This window comes from Ciconia boyciana, chromosome 6, assembly GCF_034638445.1.
Source record: "Ciconia boyciana chromosome 6, ASM3463844v1, whole genome shotgun sequence".
NCBI lineage: Eukaryota > Metazoa > Chordata > Aves > Ciconiiformes > Ciconiidae > Ciconia > Ciconia boyciana.
In genome coordinates this window covers 51,035,475-51,050,606 of record NC_132939.1, presented here as the reverse complement: position 1 = coordinate 51,050,606, position 15,132 = coordinate 51,035,475, and positions in this window count along the sequence as shown.

Here is a 15,132-nt window from a genome sequence, read left to right as displayed (position 1 = left end):
GACAGGTTTTGTTATCTTCCAATTCTTTCTTCTGAAGCATACAGAAGTGGGAAATAGGAATAAGACACACACCTGCAACTGAATCTCAAGTAGTTGTGTTGGTTTTAACATATTCAGGAGAATATCTTTAATCATGACACACCTATCGTAGGTAAAAATAACAAAACAACCCATGAGAATATGGTTTAACACTGAGTTACAGATAGCTTGCTTCTTGTATTCACAAGTTTTCCTCATTAAAAGATGATGACATTAAAACAACCTGGTGATCACAAAACAAGCATGCTATATCAAGCTCTAAATGTAGTCACACAGTGATACATTTTCTATCCATAAAAAAAAAAGGGGAAGGGCGTGGCAAAAATTTCTTGAGAGGCACATCTGGGGGGAATCTATCATTCCTTCACTGCCATCAGAATCTGCAGTCTGAGGAGAGCCTGTGGTGATTACATGATGGGGAGATTTTGGGGGGGGGGAGGGGGGGGAAGTGTCTACCTAAACATTCACGTTTGGATTTGCTGTGAAATCTCTGCAACTTACACATCACCAATTCAGTGACAGCTAACAACAGCAGAAGCACGTTAACAAGGCTGTATAAGCTGAGTGGATAATGGGAATGCTGTCTAGAATTCCAAGAGAGATAGTAGAGCTATATCACTGAGATAAATCAGGGATTCATGAGAGGAATGCCTTCCCTGCTTTGGATTTGAAGAACTGTTGCTTCCATGTCATATGCTTGGCATGCTGCTCTGCTGTTCAGTTACAGAAATGTATGTTCATAGCCTTGCCACTATGAACTGTGACCTTTCAAACATGCTGGCAGAGCAGAAAGATCCAGTTTTGTTGGAGGAGTCAACAAACACAGCAAAAAGGAAAATTGTTATTTTTTTCTGAAAGACAGCAAAGATATCCTGCCTCATATTTGGTGACACCTGTGAACTAAACAGTAAACATACAATACATCTGGTTACCATTTTATCCACACCAACAAAAATAGTTCTATACCTTTTAAATGCGTGAAGCCTACAAGAGTTGGTCTAATGTTTGGCACATTTGATGGGTTAGGAAGAAAAAGACTAACTGCTTCGGACACTGTGAATAGATTTGCCTCAGACCTCAGTGGTGGATTCATTTTAATGATTTGGACAATGTGAGTCCAATGACAAAGCTCAAGCTAAGTTTAAAATTAAATTAAGAATAGGGATTGCTTACTTTCTTCCTTAGTAGATTTTGGGTTTGGTTTTCTTTTTTAAATCTCTCCAGTGACATTATGAATAAGAGATTTTAACTAAGGGATTTGATCCTGGCCAAACTTTCCTTATTACAAACATTTGCCTTTCCTATACTTTATCATAGCAAATGTGCTACAATTAACAGAAGAAGAAAAAGGAGACAATATGCATACAGGCCTTGTCAGAGCTCAAAAACTAGTTGACAGAAGTCAACTTAGGCACTTCAGAAATATACATGCTATATTTCTGCATAGAATATCAGACACTTAAACCTTTGTCTCAGATTCCACTTGCTAGATACCTACTGCTGAGACCAAAACAGGAAACAACATAGTTTTTAAATATTGCATATATAAATAGAGTTACTTTACATCAATATATTTCATGTGTGGATTATATCTTCCTTTTTCTCCTCTCTGAAGGAACAAACCCATCTCCTTTCCAGGAGTACTTGGCAGTACATAGTCAAGAAAGAAGAAAAAAGTTTAAAGATTACTTTATTTACTTCTCACCATGTCAGAAGTGGAATGTCATTTAAAAAGAGAAAATCCAGGACTTCATATTATTTCCCTTTTTTTCAGTACAAGCTCCTGGGCTGATACCAATAACAGCTGCCAAATTACAGATCTAAAAGACACTTCTGTCTCAAAGATCACCTTTTCCAAGGAAGAGTAAACCAGGTTCTGAATGTCTTTAGCAAAACATCCTGCCATTAATTTCTACATAAGAGGTGGTCAGACATCACATAGGCAATCCCCACACAGGAATTAGGAAAAAATACCAGAATGAAATTTGTAAAGGTAAATTGCCTTAAGAATTGACACCAATCAGAAATCAAGGTAAAGCAAAAAATCATCACCTGCTCACAGCTCCCTTTCTTCAACATCTTCTTCAGGCAGGACATCACATAAAACTAACAAAGTAACAAGCTCTTCCCAACACAAAACACTTGTTTACACCCACACACTCATATTCTTTTTACTCCACCATTTCCAAGGTGTTCTAGAAAATCCCCAGTCTATACTCATTTTATCCTCAAGCACATTACCTTGCTCTCAAGATTTTAATTTCATCTCCCACATACCTTAAAAAATAGTTCCATCTGGCAAAACACCCTTTCTTCCCCTAGGAAGAGCTAGATGTGGTTTTCACTGTTCTTAGATACGTCTCATACCACAATCCTCTTCCAGTAATGAGGATTAATTGGAGCCACCTGCCTATATTTCCTTAGGTGCATGTGTTCACTCTGTCCCAGGCATCAAATAACCTTGTTATACTTACAGATAAAAAAATGTCAAACTATTAATTTTGCAGTGCTTCAGCACACAGACAGAAAGTATTTACACCCAAAGAGCAAAAATCACTTAAAGAGCAAAATATTTCCTGTCCTTCTAAAATACAAGCCATAGAAAATCAATGCTTGAAGAATTATGACATTAGATTATTTTTTAAAATATTTCTGTGAGCTTTTACCAAAGACTTTTTCCCTTCTTTTTTTTACTATTTTTTGGACGAGACTAAAGGCATATTCATTATATAGTTTAATTTCTAGCTTTGAAATCACTTCCTTAAACCACTTTTCTTACACACCTTTAATTGAGGAGATCCTTTCTAAATTGTAAATACGTACCAAAGGTAAGACTACCAGATTAGTCTTGTATAGAGAGACTTATTTATTTTCACAATACTCTTTTGTAGCTTATCTACCCTTGGTCATATGGTTCTTACATATACAGCATATAATTTGTAGTCTTACAAATTACAGTAAAGGACTACTACAAGATATTAAAGACAAAAATCAATATAACTAATATTTATATGCACATTTTAACACATAAAATAAAAATAAATAATACAGAATGCTAAAGCAAAACAGAAGTTTGGAATATATTTTTCAAGTTGGATATATAAACACTTTGAATTAATAAATATCTTTTTATGTTATCTTGTGTGATACTTTTGGTACTTGAAAGAAACCAGAAACAGATATTTTCCAGAAACATTCAGCAGTGACTTCAAGAATTAGAATAAACGATTCACCTACCAAAAAAAAATCTCATCCCCCACCAACAAAATGAAACTATAGCTATGTGAATATATTAACTAAACATAATAAAATTTTACAGAATTATAAATATTTAATAAGATTCAAGAAAAGGCAAAATTACGGTTTTGGTAGCAGAACCAATAAGTAATGGTATTTCTATGAATAATGCTGTTTGCTCTATTTTTTTTTAGAATTATCTGTTCTGATGCCATTTGAGGAGGGTCCTGGTCATAAAGCACATTGTTATATCTATCAGTTCACAAGAAAATCATGACCTCAAACTTCTTTGGGGTAACAAGTAGTTGGATTTTAACAAATATGAGGCAGCAGAGTGTAACAGACTGTCTAAAACTCCCAGAGCTGAATAAACAATAAAATGAGACTAAATAGGAAAGTATTATTAAAAATACAAAATTAATTAGCATATTTCTATCAGCATTACCTAATAAACTCCCACAAACTGGGAGTAACTAATGCAGACCACATTTTTTTTAAAAGAGAGAAACAATCAATTATCCCCTCCTCAAAATGCTAATAATTCAATTTTATTGCTAAAATAATATAAAATGAAAGTTATTTTTACCATATATCTTCAACATTTATGCTTTTTTATATTTTGAATTTCAATTATAAATGATGCAATTTTGACAAAAATTTTTCATTTTTATGTCTGTTTTTGTCAGTCGACATGGAGTTTATATATGTGAAAATAATATTAAAATGTTTTTCATATGAAAGTGTATAAATCTGAAAAAACTTTCCCTTTTCCCCACCCTCATTTTTAATTAAGAGAAAAGAATCAATATAATAAAGTTTAATTCAATTGTTCTTCATTCTGCAAAATAAAAGTCTGACCTCTGTAAACTCTCCCCAAAAATAGGTGATTCCTGTTACTGGTCAATCTTACTAAAAAGAAGTATAATCCAAGTATGGCATTCAGACTAACCCTTCCTGAGTCGTGCTTTGATAAAAGTGCTGGCAGCTGACATCCAGCTGGCTCCAAGGCAGGCTAAGTACACCAGTAGCCTGAATGATGGATGTTTTTTAGGAAGCAACAGGAACATGAGTTACACTGCAAATTATACCTACGGTAGCTTTCTCCTTTTTTTAGCCTTATAAAGATAATGTGGACAAAACCATTATGACACATTTGAATATATGAACAGAGCAGGGAATGGTGAATACATTATAACAGGTAGTTTTAATAAAGAAATTTAAGCAAAAGGAGATCTGAAACAACTTCCTTTAAATTTCAGAGGGTAGGGCAATTTCAAGTAAAATCAGTCCAGAGTTCCTGAAACACTGAAATCTTAGGAAAAGGCTGAAAGATATACTTCTTGATATTTCAGCAAATTGTTTCTCTGAAATTAACAGAAAGCAGCAGGTGCAGAAGTGAATGAACTGAACTAAGCAGGCTTTTTTTTAATCAGAATGGATGAAAATTATTTTGAATGTCAGCAAAGTTTCATTTCTGGGATCTCAGTAAAGGACCTGCACAGGTTTCATAATGGCATCTCTTTAAAAACAAGGCAAACAAGCACTTTCTTTCCTGTCTGCAATATGTATTTTGTTTACTGAACATGAAATCTCTCTGCTATTTCCTCCTCATGACCTGTATGGACAATAAAATATGTAATACTGTTATAAGAGGTTTTCCAAACAATAGGTTATCCTGTTTCACCACTAAACTAAAATACAGACTTTTTTTCCCATTGTCCTCTTAGTACACTCCTTTGGGACATAAAATTACTGAATGGAATAAACATCAGCTCTCTGAACAGACACTTAAGAGTAGTTCAGGAACACTTAATTTTGAAATCCCTTTATGAAAAGTCCTCATACTCATTTGCATCCATCTGCAGTTGCTGTCCTTCCTAGTGCTGTGACTAGTTTGTGGTACTCCAGCAAGAGTACCCGTGGAAGTTTATTGCAACAATTCACCTAGAGGCGAGTTATACCTCTGGAATACAAAAACACCTCTGGATTAGCAAAATCTTACTCTGAGTTTTCAAAAATTATTCCAGTGATGCTGAGCTTTAGGTTAAGAAAAAAATAACAAAATAAATTTCTACACTTATCTGTTTCCTATTTTACATGTCTGGGAGCCAATCTTTCTGAGTTTATCAACACTATTATTGTCAAATTTAAGATACCTTTGTGGAACCTACTACCCTTCACAGCTGATGGCACTTTTTTTTCTCTTGACATACAGATGCAGCAAAATTCATCATTGGATGCATATGTAATAAATGTCTACACAGCAGTATACATTGTATACAAGTATTTTCATTTACATACATCAACCTGCACTTGATCAGCTAATACCAGTGAAAAGCAACTCTCAAAAGGATTAAAGGGTTTCTTTTGCTTAATACAGGAGTAAGACTTCCAAGAAAAGGGATTTGAACTGAGTATTTCCAAAGACATGGAGGACATTGTCCGGTCACTCACTTTATAACTGTACCCTAAAGTCTTGGATCCATAACTTTCTTAGACAACTACAGTCAATTCCGTTTGGAGTATTTTTGCTCTAGATTCCTACTAGTTTGCCAGTTTATAGAAGATTACTAGACTTTTCATAGTTTAAACACATATGCTAGTACTAACCAAAGAAAACCCTACACTTGGTCAAATAGTTAAATTCGTAAGAAATTTTTAATTTAAAAGCTTAATTAAAACACATGAGTTTCACTAAAACTTTTCTAATAACCTTTTTCAGTCTCTGGAATATTTTCTGTGGAAAACTATCATGAGTGAGATTGAGGAAGCAGAAACAAAACAAAAAACCACACAGCCCAGGCTAGCTGATTGCCAAGGAATGATGATGTCCACCAGTGATGTCAGAAATTCAAATTCAAATTTTGCTCTGACTTGGTGAAAGTTAAAGTCTTTGTTCTCTCAACAAGTGAGAACCATGTCTCTTCTGCAGTTGGAAGGAGACCATTTCTTTCTCATTGGAATTCAATCAAATACAATTATTTGGTAAAATAGTAATTTCATTGAGCAGTCAGGGTTTCTTTTCTGTACATTTTTATTATGGACAGTCAGACAGGCATGTCCAACTTTCCTCTCAACTCTCAATCTTTATATAGGGACAAAAAAAGTGAGCTAAATTGAAAAAGCACTAAGAATCTTTTAAAAACCAAACCACTGGATGATGAACAGCAGGGGACAACCAGAGACTCGTTAGTCATACTATTTCCAGACATAGTTTGAAGTTGAATTTTAGAAAGGAAAAAAAATCAAATCATGCTAGTCGCTTTGACAGACAAAATTGGGCTGAAAGCCTACTTTGAAAAGCACTTTTATAGGCTTTCTGGCACTGTGGTATTGGCTAGTTATTTAATACCTGTCAAAGTATTTATCGCCTTCAAACTCCTATGGATAATTTAAAGGAAAGGAATAAGAGGGAAGATAAAATAAGAGTATAACTAAAAAAAATATTTCCAAAGCCAGAAATATGTTTTGGCTCAAATAATTTTTTTGGCTCAAATTTGATCTAATTTAGTCATGCCACAACAAAATTAGAAAATAGGTATGAAATCATATTAGTTCTATCACTCCTGAACAAGGCTGAACGGCTAGTTCCTGAAGCTCTGAATTTAGCAACAGATAGAATGGGCAAGATTTTTCTGACATTGTCTTTCTTTTCTACTACATATGATTCTTCGTACCTTTGTTTTCATTTTAATTTTATTACATACTCTTTGTCAGACTATATAGCTCATCATTTAAGCACTAAAAGGACCTATGATTTTTTCCATAGATTAATAAAATTGTTTATTTGATATGTGCCACTTCATTCAAAAAACATTTCTTCTTCAAATGGAATAATTGTTCCAGTACCATGATTCAAACAAAGACTCTTCCTGTAGTTACTCAGGTGGTTGTCTCTTCAGAACTAATTCAGGAAAGCTGTTTTGAACCTTCCCTTTATCTTGTTTTCCTCTATCTGGAATGCAACAGGGCTTTCAGACAAGTCTTGAAGGAGGTAGTCGACTGAATTAGGGACCTGACACTGAGTACAAGATAAGTGATATTGAATGTCAGCAACAGAAATATACAGGCATTAATCTAGCTCAAATCAAAATATCTAGAAGGGGAAGTCTGCCTGAAGGAATTACATCCTGCATAGCAATTTGGAAAGAAAATTTATACAAGTGTCATGAATAGTAAGAATTGTGACTTCGCGGTTAGCCTTTCTACTGCTTTCTGGATTACATGGGTAGCTTTGAGAATTTGGGATTGCAGTGTGAACTATAACCTCATCACCACTATAACTGGTGGTCTGCCCTTAGATCTAGTTTTGCATCTAGAAAACTAGATACTTTTGCAAACTAAAACATGTTTGAATCTAAAGAAGAAAAAGCTTTTTCAAAGGTGGGTGTTTTTAAAAAATTTTAAACTAGCTGAAAAACGGAAATCTTGTGAGTTGCCTTTCCGGAATATTTTTGACAGGAGCATTTTTCAACAGTTTTCTTTCACTTATCATTGAGTCTCATTTCAGAATTACCCCACTAAGTGTATTCTACCAAATCAAAATTTATTTATTACTCTAGTGTAAATCAGGGTAATAATCTAATTTGTTTTTAACACTTGCTCTTTCAGAAAAGATTATCTGTGTCTCTCTGTCTGTCTCCATATATGCACATAATTCTGCAATGGCATACAAAGGGATTTTAGGAAAAAAATCAGGGTTTAGTTGTTTACCACAAAGCAAGAAACAAGTTTGCTCCCTTGGAGAAGACTATTTAGAATGTGATCAAATCTTCAATATATTCTCAAAATACTTATTTAATCATGGTTAGTCTGGGGACTCAAATAAAAGTTGAAGCTAATTTAAAATTTATAGAAAAAAGAAAAGGCTTAGATAAATACTGTAGAAGACAATGAACAACTTTATCAAGATGTTGAAGCAGTATCTTCATTTGAGCAAAAAGATGATGAACCACTAACCACTGACAAAATACTAATTTCCTCTTAAACTAGCTAAGTAAAATTTTGAGAAGCAAGACTTATGCACATTCTGAATGTTTTTGAAAGTTGTCTTGATATATTATTGGCTGCCATTAGGAAAATTACATAAATACCAGACAAAGCCAGGTGTCTATATCTCATTGAGTTTATGTCAGGTGGAAGATTTTGGAACAGAGTTTCTACTTGACATAGTTATTCATATTAACCAAATGTAGGTCACTAGAAATATCTACTTACCCACATCTCATATTCTTCAAAAACTCTTTGAAGATGAAGTGAGAATCTTAAAAATCAGTCCTTATTTTTCCCCAGTATGATTTATGTTGTTCTCAAAAATGAAACAAACCAACATGAACAAAAAAAGTCCTAGCACATAATGATGGATATACTGCTTGTAAATCTACAGTTAGGACTGAATTGAGATGTAAGTTAAAGTTTAGACCAGATGGATGGTTAGCAGTCTTTTCTGTTTCAAAGTTTCATTACTTTTTACATCATAATGCAAGTCAAAGTATTTTGAATCTTAAATGAGGCTCCTAGTGTTGATTTTTGTCTAGGAATACAAAAATTAAACAGTGAGAGAATTTTAGATAGGAAATAAAATTATAAGAATGCTTATCAAATCCCTATCATATTCAAAAGTACTGTTCATATGAGTATGCAAAAGATGCCAATTTAAAATACGGATTGCAACTTGAGATGAATCTAATTAGAAATATTTCATTTTCAGAAAAAAACTTCTGGGATCCAAAATTTTTATTCATTTTAATTCACTATGAATCAAGGGAAAGGTTCATCACAAATAATTTTTGATCTGTGAATCGCTTTCTGATCTATGAATCATGAAGAATAAAAATACAGTCTTTTATGGAAATCAAGAAGCAATCAAAGTTATAATGTTAAAATCCATCTTAAAAGCTATTTGAGAACAACTAAGTGTTGAGAATGAGGCAGTGGTTATACATGTAGAAACAAAGTAGAAATAATGTAACTCTTGCACACTTAAGTAGTTTTACAGAGGTAAAGTCAAATGTGACATCATTCAAGTCTTCATCCACAATCTGGTATTTCTGATTGAAAGACAGGATTTCATGTAAAATGATAGCACTAGTGTAACTCTCCTGCTTAAAGACTGTGCCAAACACAGCCATGGCACATTTTCAGTTTCTATTGATATTTTCAAGTGCATTTGGTGCTAGCAAACATTGTCAGTGTCATGACTCATGAATTTGTCGTTCTCTGGGTAGCTGAAGTGTGGGTACGGCCCTCGGGGTTCCAACTGCCTTGTTGTTTCCTCTTCCATTCAAAAATAATCTTGATGCCAGAAATACATACATGTGAGAGTGAGCCAGAGAGAGAATGAGTACATCGGTATGTATGTGCATGTGAAAGACAGGGAGAGACAGGGAATGTAGAAAGAAAAAGAAAAGAGAGGTGTGATATACAAGGGAGTGGGGCATGGTGGGTTTATTTATATCATATAATACATAAATATATATTAATAGAAGCATATCCAAATAGAACTTGAATATCTTCTATCTGAATTGTGACAAAAACTTGTTTTACTCAATTATTACTATTTTTTAATTTGACAAAAAACAGGGATGTATGTCTGAACCAGATTCTTGATTGGAGTAAATTTTCTTCTGTGGCAATACACTGATTTACAGTAAATGAGAGTATCAACAACTACACTATCATTCTCATATCTCCATTCAAATGACTGTACTCATTTTCAAGCCTCTTACTGTCACAGTTTCCACAGATGTGATTCCTATTTGGCTTTCTTCTGAGATGAAAAATTTGCATTTCAGAATTCACAAATTGACTAAGATTGTCTTAGAATGTCTGGTGTTGATACAAACCCAATGATACTCTTCTAGCAGAGAAATCAGAATTTTAACCTTGGACTGTTCAACTTTAATGGCAAAAAAAAAAACCAAACAAAAAAACCCCAACAACCACAATTATTAAGTGATCTGTCTTCCCGGCAGGAAAAAATGGGAGGTTATTCCTGACTGTGATTTATCAATTTTATTCTCTAATCCTGAAGTGATTAGGGTTACACAATCTAGTAAGAAAACTTGTCCCTAAACCTAAATGTTAAAAAGATTCTCTAATGTCTTACTAGTAATACCTAACTGATTAACTGACATCTATCTGAATCTTCCCATCACACATTAAGCAGGTCACTTTTTATTCTACCCTTTGTAGACATGAAGAGGAACTAAAGTATTTGAAGATTTCACTACTCTCTACTAGATTTTTTTCTAGAACAATTAAATTTCTTCCAGCATTTCTTCACAAGTCTAATTTGTAAGCCATTCATCACTCTTGCTTTTCTCCTCTGTGCTTTTTCCAGTTTGTCTGCTTGTTGTTATAAAACCAAATCCCAGTTGTAGAATAAGTCCTTCTGATTTGCAGTCTCATTCTGTACTTAATATTATCTTCTTCCTCTCTTTAGAAACCCTTTTCACGGAAGCCCATCTTACTGTCTCAAGTTTGCATTTTTAATCTATTGCTATTATTCTGCTCCACGTTTACAGTAATTTGCAGAGAATTATTAACTTGGTACTTTTTGACAGTTTCAACCATATACCTACTCACAAATGTTTCCTTCCCTTTACTCAGATGCATCTTTCACATAGCACAGCGTAAGTTCTCTTAGTGCTTATAAAAAAAAATGCTTTCAGCATTGTCCTCAATAATTTATTGGTAGGCTGTGCCTGTTTATAATGCTCATTCAGCAGCCATTTTCCTTTTACCAGAAGGCCAAGTCCTTCAGGTATTAGACATCTTAAATAAGGTGCATCAGTCTTATTCTCTCTTACTATGATACTACTTTGTTCTATTCCTTTTTTTATATTTATTTGAAGACTTTCAACAGGCCTGCTTCTCACTTCCTTCTGAGCTTCAGAGAAAATATAAATATTTTCGTCATACAGTAAAAAGTTTTCTTTTCTCCCTACCTGTCTTTCTGTACCTCTGATTTAGACCACCAAGTCTCTGAGAGGCCAATTAAGCTTTGTTTGTGCACTAAGACTTCTAGTCGTTATTGTTTACTCTCGATACACTTTGCACTAGTGTATAGATATCTAATATATCTGGCAAGTTCCCCCATTATTCTTTTTCCTATGAGCTACCTAATAATGTCAAAAATATTATTAACTTAAAATATGAAAGAATTTGTAGTTGCTTACCCAGCAACCACTGGTCTGATGCAGCTAAAATTTCTCACATATGGCTCTATCTTTTGGTCTTTGCATCATTGTATTGTGACTTTTCATCATAAATCAGTTTATTTGGTTTATGTTACAGCAAGCCCTTACATACCAGTCTCCTTGAAACAGGTCAAATCCAAAAATGCTATTTTGTTAGGACAGCAGAAGGTATGTGTGGTTAAGCATGCATGCATTCCTATGTATATAACTTAGAGAGGTATTACTTAATAGCTTACAGAAATATTACTTGTGCTAGGGATATTTCTTAATTACCTTTCACTCACCCTGGTTCCTGTAAGAAGCACTAACCTATTAAAGCAGGAATATAGTCTCTAGTCAGCCCTAAAGATACGTATGACGTTCATAAATTTGGTTTGATATATTTGAATATCCCAAGTATCATAACCATGTGTCATATCTCAATATAATGTCTTTTGAACATTCTGTGATTGAAAGTATCACATTTGTCTGAACTTCTGTTCATTTTTTACCTTAAAACTTACAATATATATCTTGTCTTTATTATCTTTCATCTCCACATTCTGTTCTATCCTTTTGTGTAGATTCTGTGCAATTCTGTTTCTGCAGTAAATTAACCCTGGGGAAAAAAAAAAGTTTTGTTTTTATTAGGACAGGCTGAATGCTAAAAAGCATTTTCTACAGATGCTTACTCAATTTTACATAGAAGTTTTATTTGACTGTACTTCTGCTTGTTCCCCACAAGTATTCCTGGAAAAAAGCTTGCCAGCCATAAAGTAATCAATCATAAAACCCAAATATTAACTGAGTATTGGATTAAAAGATTTTATAAAGCAGTAAGAGTGCAGGGATATAGTGATGACATATTGCAGACAACAGAGAACAATTGGCATTCCCTCTGCCAGGGCCCTGAGGACAGGCCCTGACTGCCCCTGCCAGCCGCCCCAGGGTCTCCCCCACCCTGCCCATGGCTCAGGACCCCATGTCAGTCCCTCGGGGCCGTCAGCCCCTGCCCCAGCAACGCCAGAGCACGGCTGGTCTCCAGCTCCCCACTGCCCTGCCCTGCCCAGCCATGGGCCTTGCTGAGCCAGGCCTGCAGCCTGTCCTGGCCTCATCCTGTCCCCATCCCCAGCGAGTGCCCAATGCCCGGGTCTGGGCCTCGGTGCCCCCAGCTGTCCTGCTCCTGGCTGGGCCCGTGGGATGGGCCTGGGCTGCCCGTCCCTGCCCTGCTGCCTCACGGGGATCCCTGTGGAGGCCCACAGGGAGCCCTGGCACCCTCAGGTGCTGTGTAAGGCATCTGGACTGGGGCTATGCAGAGCAGCCATTTGTGGCTTCCCATCACGGAGGCACAGCTGCAAGGAGACAAGGATGCTTTGAACTTCAGGAAACCTTCCCTTGTTTGTGTTACTCCAGTCACTGTGCTGATGCTTTTCTCTGTGCATATACACTGTTTGTTAGCGTGATGAACAGAACAATCTCTTTTCCTAATGCTAAAGAAAAAATGTGTCTCTGGGAAAGAAATTGTTTCAGTCTTCAGGCTCCAAGCATGTTGATTGTGAAGAAAATACTTTTTTTCATGGATTTTCTAAACCACAATAATGAGATCATGCTAAGTATCTGCCGTCTGGTTGAGAGGTTGATGCAGACACGTTTCTGGGCAGGCACAAAGGTACTTCAAGACTACTTCAATTCTTCAGTACAGTCCTGAAGAGCAGTCTGGTCTGCATCATTTTAATGTGGCTGTTCCTGTAATTCCAAATACAAGCTGTGAACAGCATTTCTAATGTTAGCTTCTGTCTCATCCCACTTGGTGGGTTTCGAGAAGGGTGAATCTTTTCGATTCCCCGACGGTTTGTGTACCAACAAAAGCTGATCTCTGCTTGGCAGAGCCGCGTGGTCGGTAGAGTCACGACAATGACTCAGAGGAACAGGCTGGCCAGCAACTTTATTAACTGGTGAATTCCACAAACAGACCAACTTAACGAACTGGCGAGCTTAACGAACGAACAAAGGCGATTTGGCAATGGAGCTATTTTCTGGGCAACCCGTCACAATTTTTTCCAAACTTGCATATATATTGGAAGAGCAAAGGGAGAGAGAAGCGAGAAAAGGAAAGGAAAAGAGAGGAGGAAAGAGAAAAACTATCACCACCCTTGGATCCCGCGATGACGATGACAGACGTCGCAACCCTCCAATGGTGGGCGCTTCCCGGAGGGGGGGGCGGAGGCGTGTCTTTTATAAGCTAATCCCCGCCTCCAGGTACGCCCCTTCAGGACTTACATGGTTCTTGTTCTAGAAAGTTCTCAATCTTCTGCGCAGGCGCTGGGGGAGGGGGGTGGTCGCGAGGAGTCTCTCGGGCGGTTGCAAGCCCCTTCCTCAGATCAACCCTGTGTGACCTCTGGCCATACACGGTAAGGTCCGGCAGAACCCGGGACCGCGCATCCTCCGATGCGCTCTCCACGTTCCGCACGTCCCGCTCTCCCCCACCCCGTGCTCGCTGACCTGCTGTCGCCATGCAAATAGCGCCTCAAGTCGCCACAATGTTTGAGACATTAACTCTTTCAGTCTCTCACAGCTTCTACAAAGCTAATAAAGGAGACCATGAGAAGTTTTTGAGCAGCGCAGCTAACTTCTGCAGCAGGTCCCTAATTTCACTGGCTTTAGCACTGGTCCTTTAGCACTGGTCCACCTACAGGTGGTCCTATTTTTGCATGAACAGACTGATCTAAAGCAATTCCTCTGTTTCATTAGCCTTTTGAAAGCTTCTTTTCATGTTACACTTGAGAGTGAATTACTGACTCACTTACTAAAGAGGAGAAGTGGAGGCTGGAGAGAAACCAAATACTAAAGAGAAACTGCACTGACTGCTTTCTTCTAACACAGAGCAGTTTGGAGGCAAGAGTCAGGAGCACGTGCAGACACTCCTAACCTGCTCCTTTGCCTTTCCAAGAACTCAGGAGGGGGTGTAGCTGGAGCGCTGTGCAAGTCCCAGTACAAAGAACAATTTGCATGGCCAAAGGCAGATTTAGACAAAAGGCAACAGATACTCAGGCCCACTTGTTGAATAAATAATCTGTTTCTAGTTGTCAGAAGAAAAATACCATTGTACAAAAAAGCTAAACTTGGGCTGGCAAATGATCACATCAGCCCATATTAGAGGAATGGATATATTTTTTCAGGAGGAGCAATCAACTTAAATTGTAGTTTAAAGATAAGCAATTAAGCAGTGACATAAGTTGGTTTTTTTCTGTCATAATTTAATAGTAACCAGGGTTTTCCTGCTCTCTCAAGTCCTTTTAAACAAAACATATGCTATTAGCCATTCTATTCCACTTAACAATCACAATGGCCCAAAGGAAAATCTGTATGTTCCCTTATTCTTTCGTTGTACATGGTAGCCAATTGCTAACCAAACACTCCAAGCCCGCAGTTCTTACTGTCACATGTGCATCCTGCTCCGCTTGTGCATTCCTGCAATTTCTGTTTCATCATCTTTCTACTGCAAACTGACAGCCTTTCCTTGGGATTTAACCCTTTACCCACTAATATTTCACCGTCCCCTGTCACTCTTATATTATTCTGTTTCTTTACAATAAGCTATCACTGTGATAGAATAAATATGTTACCTTAATGAAGCAGTTACAATATTGGCACAGGTTATATTTGGAAATTCTGT